Here is a 9,095-nt window from a genome sequence, read left to right on the forward strand (position 1 = left end):
AATACGAACAAGGATATAATAATAGAAGGCATCTTTCAAGATGATGAACGACTCGGCAACAATATGAGAAGAACCATACAGCGGACCAATGATAATAGATGAATAATATGGAAAAAGGATAGGCTCCTAGTCTGGAGAAGATGCCTGTTGAACTACTTAAAGTTGTTAAACTAAGACAATCTACTTGTGCTTATACCTGTAGTTGTTACTCTCTCATACATGTTCCCCACAATATTCACATACTCACTGAAAACTCCTTTCATATTGAGCGCCCACCACAGAACCTCTAGCTAGAGCAGTGTTTTTCAATCTGTGGGTCGCGAGTCGCGACCCCCCATGGGGTCTCGAAGCCCGAAGCCTTTCTCGGGGGTCGCCGACTGAAAGAAAAAGTTGAGGTTCTTAAAACAAAATTTTAGTGGGAAGGATGTGCTTGTTTCCCAGGCAACCAAACGACGTTTCTATACCGTCATAAAAATGACCAGTTGACGTGTTTCTATGACGTAGTAGATACTGACGTTGAAAATCGCGTGTATTTGTCTCATCGATTTGACGTCATAATTGTGACGATTTTAAAACGTCATCGTACCTACGTTTTTTCACGTCGAGATTGTGACGATTTTAAAACGTCATCGTACCTACGTTTTTTTCACGTCGAGATTGTGACGATTTTCAAACGTCAAAAAGATGACGGCTTGTACACGTCGCCGTCGGTAAAATCACATCTTTAATACTTTCAAAAAGTGACCTCTTTCAGATGTTTCAAAATAATATAAAAAATAGGTAACATGAAAATGTAGGCTAAAAATTAATTTAATTAAACTCCATAACACATAATTAGTTCATTAACAGAAAATATATATCAAAAACAAAGAAACATAACCTCAAATAGTTGACAAGAAGAATTACTGCATTAAACTAACTCACTTTGCAAAAACGAATAAAAATCTCTTAGGTTATTAACACGTATCTTCAACTAAATATCTAAATGAGAAGTCTTATTTTATCACACAAGACACAAACCACGTAAACAATAAATGAGAAATTTCTTATGAACAACGTTATAAACGAAATTGTTTGGAGTCAATGCAAACAAGCTTTAATCTCCTCCCAATTTTGTGACGTCAGACTGAGGCTGTCTGACATGAAAACGTTTTTTAAACGAATTTTAATGTCATTAATCTTACGTATTTAACATGACCTATAAAAGACGTCTATATGACGTAATGTTCAAACACGTGTATATATTCAATCATAACTGACGTTTCCTCGACGTTATATGACGTCACTTGGTCGCCTGGGTTGTTTTTCAAGAGTTTATTAATGTGCCTATTAGCAGTAATCCTCGGCACCAGGTGCTCCGGGGGTAGACTCTGATGGCGTATCCATGTTCAATGATCCTAAAAACCCACCAAGTAACAAAATCTGTCTCTTAACATACTGATCTTGACATGTTTATGCACTGAAAATGTAGGTATATTTTACACCCACTTTTCTACTTTAGATTTTTTCCTGACGTCATCCTGAGCACAATGCAAAAAGTTGCAAGTCTATATAGGTGCTGTATTTATATCGATTTATTTTTTCCTAAATGTACTGGTCTAATTAATTCGAATATGCTATTTCAACCCTTTTTGTGCTTGTCTTATAGCATAATGTTCCATATAATAGCGGGACGGCCGTATATTTCGCGAAATTTATATGGAATAAAAAAACTAAAAACTTGGAAACAGTTCAATATTTTTAAAAATCTATCGAATGACGTAAATTACGACCACCCGTCGGAATCTTTGAAATCCTAAATAGGAACACCTTTGTTATTGCAGATTCTGCAATACCTTAAATTTAAAGATTTTCCAGACTTATTCTGATTTGAATTGGTTTTCTTTGATTACAGCGCCATCTATCGCGAATAGAAAAAAGATTCAGATTTTTTAGGTATAATAGAATCCTAATTTGTAAAAATGTGATTTCCATTCAATTTAAGAAATGAACCAGGGGGCGCGGGTAGTGTTTAGTGCTATTCCATGATTTTTAAAAACGTATCTTTTAGTTTTTAATTTGAAAATCTATTTCAGAGACATTAGATTGTTTCTATAATTTCCCCAGAGGACTCATCAGGGTAATTATTATTATTTTGATTATGGTGATTTCCGTTTGGGTGTTTTTATGGATTTCATAGTTGTCTCTCTCCCCTCTATAGTGAAATTTTAGGCTCCTTGTACCGCTCATAATTTGGTCTTCTCCATCCTTATCCCTTCCAAAATGCTTCTCAGTATTTTGCGTTCCATTCTTTTTTCTAGCACCTCCTCTTACTACTGTTTAGTATATTTCACAGCTTTGTTTCATTATAGAAAAATTTCATTCCAAATAAACTTTGGAAATCATGATTTGGGATTTACAATGTTACATACATTGTAAATTATGATTCGGAAGTGCTCCCAGTAGCATTTAACCTGTCTCGATTTGTTTATTTCTACTGCATCAGTGCCGGTTTAACCTAACTTCAGGCCCTGGGCGCTGAATATTTAGGGGCCCCCTTAATAATTGCTATTCGTTGTCAGATTTTTTACAAGAAAACACATTCATGTATTTATACCCGTAAAATCCATACACAATTTTTAGCAAACAAGAAGAATAGCAAACGTAAAAAGTATTCCAAAAAATACATTTAAAAATGTAAAAAAAAATCAGAAAGTTACACAAAACAACACATGACAAACAAAAAAATATATTCTAAAAAGTACATACGATAAAAACTATATCACTTTTTTGCTTGACTAGGCATTAGCAATCTGTCAGCTATCACAATTCAGTTGCTCCAGGTCTTCATTTTCTATAATACAATAATAGTGATATGCGTCTAGATTTTCTTGACCCAAATTTGGCATTAAATATATTTTTATTCTTTTTAAAGCCGAAAAAGACCGCTCGCCTGATGCATTAGAAGTTGGTATCGTGAAATAAACTTGCAGTAAAGGTAAAATATTAGGAAATGTTGCCTTTACAATCTTTACATCCTGGATGACACCAAATTTTATAAATGTTTATTCAACTTTTGGCATAATGTTATCGAATGGGTAATTTCATTATGCAAGTTCTCTTTGGTTTCATCAACATACTTTTTATATTTCACATTAAAGTATTAATTGACGTCTTGACTAAGGCGTAGAAAATCATCTAACAGCTGATGTAACATCTTTGTAGCATATCTATATCCTCGTCTTTGCAAAAATATATTTTTGGCGTCTAGTTCAATTTCGCTTGACATATTTCTTATGTCTCCAACAAATCTCAAAAAAGATGTCATTATTTCTACTCCAATTGACACGTGTCAGTCCACAGTTTCTTCACGTATTGCTTTTGCATTAACTCCTTCCAAAGTTTCTGTCCAAATCAGTGTCAATAGAGCTGTCTCAAAGATTTTATTCTGCAGTGTCTTGGCATCATTTTTAATTGCTAATTTTTCGTCTGTTATTGCTTAACTGGGAAAAATAGGTTTGGTGGATCCCTAGTTTTTAACTAAAGCATTTACAGCGTCAAAAATTTCTACAAGCTTTGATTTCATTTCTTCCAAAAATTCATTGCAAATTTGGTGAGACAGATAGCTAACTGAACCTTTTCATTTATTCGCATTTCTTTGTAAATGCTCAGCTAAGAAGTAGTCAAATTTAGCCTAGTATACAAGACAACTTAAGTAATTTCCTTTATGATGACTCGTTAAATCCTCATTGCATCGACGGAAAGCTGGTCCTTGAGAAGCAAGTCATTTAGTAGTGACTCTTTAGTAGGAACTCTTCTTAGGACGGTTATCCAATAGTCAGCTTCGCATTTTACTTGCTCTTACAAGGCAGCATCTATAACTCCAATCAATGATGATCTTATTATTAATGTTATCATAAGAGTTCCGATGAAATTTACTTTCTTCGTGAGATTTGAGCAAAATATTCAAATGTTTCCAGTGGGTTTATCCAAACTCAGTTAAACTATTTTTTCAAATGAAAATAATTTGCACGGGTAGCAGTAAACAGCTTTAACACTTGCGTCGTCTATTAGCCAATCTCTCTTTTCTTTGCCTCCATTGGGTTTTCCTCTATAAAAGTTGCTTTTATTTAATCTTGTATAATAAGCTTTTTCTCCATCTTTTTTTTTTTTTTATTATCTCCCTTTATTGACAATCAGATATAAAACAAACATCTATAAGTCAATTTGTTGGTCTTACATTAAATTAAATTATTGTAAATGTGGTGACGTGGAGAGGTAAACATCCAGCGATGTTTCCTCAGTTACCTCTTAGGTCGGAGGGCCAGCTTCTTCTTAGTCTTCTATTGTGGACAGGTTGCAGTAGTGGATGAAGTAGTGGATTAGGATGGTCTTCTAGTTTGTTGTGGTGTTTTCTGTTGTTTTCTCGGATGACTTCGGTTACATATGGAATTTTTAGATCTGTGTGTAGAGTTTGGTTTGATACATACCATGGTGCATTAACTATTGCTCGAAGTATCTTGGATTGCGCTCTCTGGATAATCACAGTATTGGATTTGCTAGCACAGCCCCACAGTTCAATGCCATAAGTCCAGATTGGCTTTATCACTGCTTTATATATTAGCAATTTGTTTTCTATTGAAAGATGGGAATTTCTTCCAATGAGCCAGTAAAGTTCTTTGGTTTTTAGGTCAAGTTGCATTCTTTTCTTTGTTATATGGTGTTTCCAGTTGAGTTTATTGTCAAAGTGTAGCCCTAGATATTTGACTTGATTACTTTGTGGTATTTTTATTTGATTGATGGTTACTGGTGGGCAGGTTCCAGTCCGGAGAGTGAATGTTATATGGGATGATTTTGTTTCGTTTACCTTAAACTTCCACTTCTTCAGCCATATTTCAAGTGAGTTTAGATGCTCTTGGAGATTTTGTGTTGCTGCAATAGGATCGTCATGCTTGGCAAAAATAGCAGTGTCGTCTGCAAATGTCCCGATGGTTGTTTTATCATTTGTAGGCAAGTCATATGTATATAGTATGTACAATAATGGTCCTAGTATGCTCCCTTGAGGTACGCCAGAGTGAATAGGCTTGTATTCCGAGACTTCTTCATTAACTTTTACTTTAAACTGCCGTTCGTGTAGGTAGGCTCTCAGTAGGTTGTAGTAACTTGCTGGAAGAATTCTTTTTATTTTGCATAACAAGCCTGGATGCCAGACTTTGTCAAAAGCCTGACTGATGTCTATAAAGGCTGCTGTGCAGTACTGCTGATTTTCAAGTGACTGGTTAATGGCGTTGACTATGCGATGGCATTGTTGTATCGTTGAATGGCTTTGTCGAAATCCGAACTGATGATCTGGGATCCAATTTTGTGGATTTATTTCTGCATTTATTCTGTTTAGGATAAGTCTTTCAAGCAACTTGGAGATTGTTGGTAATAAGCTGATAGGCCTATATGATGAGACATCTAGAGGGTTTTTGCCAGGCTTTGGTATCATAATTATTTGTCCAATTTTGAGTGCTTTGGGCCAGTAGTCACATCTAAGTATTGCATTGAATATGTGCAGTAGTTTAACTATGCCCTTTTTGGGTATTTCTTTTAACATTTTTGCGGTTATCAGATCTTCGCCTGGTGCCTTCTTTGGGTTTAGGGTGGCAATTACGTCTCTAATTTCTTTTGGAGTAAATAGTTTTATTCGGTCCTGTATCTGTAGTGGTTCTTCTAATATTTGGTTCGCTTCTGGTACTTGGTCGTCATTTAGTGGAGTAAAAACTTCTGCTAAATACTCGGCAAATAGGTCAGCCTTTTCTTTATCACTTTTTGCCCATGGTCCTGGTGGTGTTGAATTTTTACGTATTGGAGGTAATGCTGTTATTGGCTTTCTCTTACTTTTTATGGGCTTCCATATAGAGTTGTCTTGTCTTGAAAGATTGGTGATATAATTCGTAAATGACTCATTTTTGACTTCTTGCAGCTTTGATTTTAATTTGTTGCTGATGCGATTGTATCTTGTTCTGCTGTATGGTGTGTGTGTTCGTTGCCATGCAGATCTGGCCTTTCTTTTTTCAGCTACCAGTTTTTTTATTTCTAAAGGTATATTACTTATGTTTCTGTTGGGACTACTTTGTGGGGTAGCTGATTTAGCTGCATACTGTAGTATGTTTATAAATTTGTTATAGTCCTCTTCTATTTCTTCCGGTTTTTTCAGCCTCGTTGTTATTTCGATAGTATCGTGAATTATTTGTCGGTAAGTGTCCCAGTTTGTTTTATTGTTGTGCAGGTGGAGTTTTGGTTTTTTAGTGATAACTGTTGTACTTACCGTTGCTATTATTGGGCTATGGTCAGTAGTTAGGTCATAGCTTGGTGTTATATCTGTATAAGTTATACCGATACCGTTTGTTATGAAGAAGTCCAATAAATCTGGTTTTTTGTTGGGATCGGTCGGCCAGTATGTTGGTGTTCCCGTTGAGATAAATGAGTAATTCTTATTTTGTATAACATGTGCCAGTTCTCTGCCTTTTGTTGTTATAAGTCGTGACCCCCACAAGGTATGCTTGCTGTTGTAATCTCCCCCAGCAATGAATTTTGGTCCTAAAGTTTGGAAAAATTCTTCATAGTGTTCTCGTTTTAGATTATGGCGAGGAGGGCAGTACACAGCTGTTACGTTGACATTATATGGAAGTGCTTCAACGCTTACTGTCGTTGCTTGTATGTGTTCTTCTTTGTACTTCAGTAGTTCATGATGTTTAATATTTTCTTTGATGAGTATTGCTGTACCTCCGTGGGCTGTGCCGTCAGGATGCTCAGTATGATATAGTTTATATTTAGGTATGTTAAAATAAGTTCTGTTTGTGAAGTGTGTTTCACTTCTTCTGTATGGCTTGGAAGGCCGTTGGCATTCCATTGGGCTATTCGAAGAAACTTAGCCATTTATTTCATTTTGTTCATAAGCATGGTAAGCATGTTGAGGACCATGCTATTTTGTTGGATTAGTTGGTTGAATAGATTCTTGAATTCTTCCAAAAACTTGTTTAACACAGTGGTTGTATCTTCTGTTTGGTTGCGTTTAGTTACTTCAGCATAGCTCATGCCCTGGGGCAGTGGATTGGATAGTTGTTGTGTGTTTCTTGTGTATATATCATTTGTGTAGATTGCTGATGGGTTTTGATGCTCTCCATTGTTTTTATTGCTTCCTTTGGTAAGTTTCTTATAGTGATCACATCCCTTGTAATTGGCTGGGTGGCCTCCATTGCATAACGCACATATGGCTGGCGTCTCCTTTGACTTTTTGCACGTGGTGGTATTGTGTGAGCCTCCGCATTTTACACAGACGTATGGTTTATTACAATATGATTTGGAATGTCCATATTGTTGGCATCTCATGCACTGTATTATACTGTTTTTTTGAGTTCGTGGAGGTTCTATGTGTACTACTCTGTTCTGTAGGCCTGTTATATTATAGACATCTTTGTTGTTTTGCGCGGGTTCTAAATCTACAAAGAAGAGATTAAGTGGTTCTTTGGTTTTTTGTTGTTTTACATTAACTATGTTTCTCACTTTGTGCCCTAACTGAGATAGCTCACTTTTTATGTCATCAGTATTGGTTGAGTGATGTAAGTATCTGATCACGATTCTGTAGGCTCGTTCTTCTTTTAGTTGGTACGTGTGATGGTATATATTTTTTTCCTTGAACTCCTTAACCAATTTTCGGTATATTTCTGGTGTTTCACAATTTATTTTGACAACGTTGTTTATTAAACTTTTTGTCTGGTATTCTTCTTTTTTGGCTATTTCCTCTAATTGCTTTGTCATCTCTTTGAAATCCTGTACCCCGTGTACAAATATTGGTGGAGGTTTTGGTATTTTGCTGGTTTCGACGTTTCCAATATTTTCTTCTGTTTCTTTCGACAGCGGTTGGAATCGGTTACCCGTTTCAATTTCGCTTGGATTTGGTTTGTTGTTATGTATTTTCTTTCTTTTATTGCTTCCCATGACTTGCCAAGCGTTTTTACTGTTTGTCTGATTTTCTTCTTCATCTTCACTGGTTGATGTCATATAGTGAGTTTCTCTGTCTTCGATATTTGCACTATTTTTACTTGATGTCGGCATTTGCTGCTGAACTGGTTGGTATTTACTGTCTGTATAGGAGTTGTATGATACTGTTGTTGCATAGTTGGCATATTCATGTTCATTGCATTTTCTGGTTGCTTCATCATTGTTGGCTGCCACTGTAGTTGGTTATTGGTTGCTTGTGGTATTTGTAAATTTATTGGATCACTCTGTATGTTTTGTTGTTGATAAACTGGTTGTCCATTTCTGAACCCAATAAGATTCCCCGAAGGGAACATATTGTTTTGTTTTTCTCACTTATTGCTAATGGGTTTTTTTTTATTGTTGTTGATAAGATAATTAGAATTCTTAATCACCGGTTTTTCGGAGCGCTTTAACGATGTTTACACCTCGATGGCCCAGCGACGACTTTCTCCATCTTCAAACACTTTTTTACAATGTTGTAAGGAATCACTTTTTTGTTTAAAAGTTCACAGTTTTTATAAAGTAATCAGTCTTAAAATCAGACCATTTCGAAAACGCAGGTATTTCGTCGTCTTTTTTTTTTTCTATTTTGGAAAATACGTAGATTATTTAGAGGACTAAGGCTACGGCTCCACGGGCGGGAAATTGACGCTAGCAGTAAAATGAATTTAAGGTTCCGCGGAACGGAATAGCCGAACTGTACCGGCTACAGGACTTGTGGGTAGTCGGTTCAGTTCGGCTATTCCCATTCCGTTCCGCGGAACCTTAAGTTCATTTTACTGCAACTGCTAGCATCAATTTCCCGCCCGTGGAGCCGTAGCCTAAGTAAAAGTTGAACGGGTCCTTACGGGCCCCCGCCCCAAGCGCCCAGTGCATAAAACGGCACTGTACTGCATCTTGACTGTAAGTTTAGTATAGGTACAACAGCCTAAATCGAGCCCCAATTTCCAACCTTATCGATCTGCTCCCAGTTCACACGCCTAGCAAATTTTGCAATCACTCATCATCTCACATATTGTAGACTACTTATTCTGGCGCCTTGCATTTCACTATCTAGGCCAGTGATACTCAACCTGGAGTTTTTGTGG

The sequence above is a fragment of the Diabrotica virgifera genome, chromosome 3 (assembly GCF_917563875.1).
Source record: "Diabrotica virgifera virgifera chromosome 3, PGI_DIABVI_V3a".
In the NCBI taxonomy this organism is placed as follows: Eukaryota; Metazoa; Arthropoda; class Insecta; order Coleoptera; family Chrysomelidae; genus Diabrotica; species Diabrotica virgifera.